General features: G+C 54.1%; 1 pseudogene across 1 annotated transcript; it reads right to left on the bottom strand.

Moving 5' to 3' along the window:
• Window positions 1–641: 641 nt before the first annotated feature.
• LOC102909396 (Y-box-binding protein 3 pseudogene) lies at window positions 642–2,102 on the bottom strand (annotated as a pseudogene). The gene has a single exon (XR_013045059.1). The product of XR_013045059.1 is annotated as a Y-box-binding protein 3 pseudogene (transcript).
• Window positions 2,103–2,329: the final 227 nt, after the last annotated feature.

Genomic DNA, 2,329 nt, shown 5'->3' with positions numbered 1-2,329 from the left:
GACGGGAAGTCCGGGGCAGGATGGGAGCTCTTGTCCAGAAGGGAAGTCCGGGGCAGGATGGGAGCTGGGGGCTGGTCTCTAAGTCTCAGGAAGTGGCTGGGGTCTCAGGCAGATGGGCATGGGGGCAGGGCGTGGAGATTGCAGGGTCTGCCAGGGGTCTTGGAGAAGGGGATCCTTCCTGGTGGGGCTAGAAGGGAACCTGCCCTGTGGCCAGAACCTGGGGCCAAGTTGGGCAGGTCTTCCTGGGAGTGGCTGGTGCCCAGGGATAGGGTCTGGGATGGGCCCAGATACTCACCTCTGGTCCAGAAGGGAAGTCTGGGGCAGGATGGGCCTGATTCTGTAACCACTCATTTGCTAGAAGTTATAGCCATCATGGATATACCTGTACAAATAAAGTGACAATGCTCCAGCATATGTCTCTGGTAAAATGAAACAGTTTTTTTTTTTTTTTTTTTTTTTTTTCCTTTGAAGGTAAAAATTTTATTTTTGAGGAACTTGTTACTGCACATTTCAGAGAGAGCTATGTAAGAAAGCAAAAATGTTCTCCCCTCATCCTAGGAATAAATAAGGGCATAAAATTTTGTTTTAAATCATGACACTTGGAAGTTTAGCACCAGCATCCAAAATGAACAACAAAGGAAAAAGAGCATTTACTATATATTTCAGATTTCTTTGGTTGGGGTAATCCCCATGTGGTATTAATATTTCTTCTTTTAATTCATATTACCAAAACAGTAAAAACCAGGAAAAAAATATAAAGCTAGTGGTTGCTGAAACTGGGGAGGCCGCTCTCCTGCGCCTGTGCAGGTTCCCGGGATGCAGCTTGATGGACATTGCTGGCTCATTCCCTTTGTAGCTGTTAGTTTCGTAGAGAATAGCAGTAAACATTCTAATGTCCAAATCTTGGTTAGTCTTCCATTTTATTGCTTAGATGGTTCTTTGGTGTTGGTAAGGTCGTGGGTGTGCTTTTTGCCTTGTTTTTGAATTGTCATTAATTCTTAAGGTCACCCTGCTGGTGGTGAAGGTGCCTGGGGGCCAGGGTCACTCGGCGCTGCTCTGCTCGGTGGCTGGAGCTGGGTTCTCAGTTGATGCTTCACCTGCCTTGGTCTCTTTGCCATCTTGTGAAACAGTGTTCAGGGGACGGGGCCGGCGCCGATAGTTGTAGGGGCGTCGGAATCCACGGCGGGCAGACGGCTGGTTTGGACCATTGGCCGCTTGCTGATTCTCTTTATCTTCAGCCTCTCCAATCGCAGGGGCAGGTCGTGGGCGAGGAGGTCCCCTGCGGAACCTTGGGCGGTAAGTTGGATTCCGATGAACCTGGAGCTGTGCTCCTTCAGGGACTCCATCCTTCATCTCTCCAATCTCACCAGCATTACGGGGAGGCCCACGGCGTCTGCCATAGTAGCCGCGCCTGTAGCGGCGCCGATCAGCAGCGTAGCGACTCCCTTCTACAGGAACTCCGTCTGGGCCAGTCACGTTTGCTGCTTCAGCACCCTTTTCTCCTTCAACCACATCAAACTCCACCGTCTCTCCATCTCCCACACTGCGCAGATACTTGCGTGGATTATTCTTCTTGATGGCGGTCTGGTGTACAAACACATCTTCTTTGGTGTCATTTCGATTTATAAATCCATATCCATTTCTGACGTTGAACCATTTGACAGTGCCAAGGACTTTGGTGGCGAGAACTTTCTTCTCCGCGTCCTCGCTGCCCGCGGGGGCTGACGAGGCCGGGGCGGGCCCGGGGGCTGCGTCTCCACCGGGGCTCCCCGCGAGCAGCGCGGCGGGCGCCGGGGCCTGGGGCGCGCCGCCGGCCGCCGGGCTCTTGGGCGCGGGGTCCGGGGGCGCCGCGGCGGGCGCGTCGGCCGCGGCCTGCGGGAGCGTGGTGCCGCCGGTGGTGGCCTCGCCCGCCTCGCTCATGCCGCCTCTCCGCTCTCTCCGGGCACCTCGGTGGCGGTTGGCGGCGGTTAGCGCGGTGGCGGTCGCGGCGGCCGGCTCGCTCTCGGGGAGGCCGGTGCGGATCGCGCGGCGCGGCGGCGGGCGGCGGCTCGAGGGCGGGGGACGCGCGCGCTCGCGGTCTCGCTGGGTCTCCCGGCCCCGAAGATGGCCCCGCGCCAAAATGAAACAGTTTTTTGCTTATTACAATATAAAGGATATTACACGTATACCACATAATCCTACAGGCCAAGCAGTTATAGAAAGATCAAACAGAACTCTAAAGGATATGTTAAAAAAACAGAAAGAGGTAACAAAAAACCCCAGAAATAGATTACATAACACTTCATTAACTTTGAATTTTCTCAATGCTAATGAGAAAGGAACAACAGCT

The sequence above is a fragment of the Peromyscus maniculatus genome, chromosome 16 (genome assembly GCF_049852395.1).
Source record: "Peromyscus maniculatus bairdii isolate BWxNUB_F1_BW_parent chromosome 16, HU_Pman_BW_mat_3.1, whole genome shotgun sequence".
NCBI classification, from domain to species: Eukaryota; Metazoa; Chordata; class Mammalia; order Rodentia; family Cricetidae; genus Peromyscus; species Peromyscus maniculatus.
This window is presented reverse-complemented; position numbering and strand designations above follow the sequence as displayed.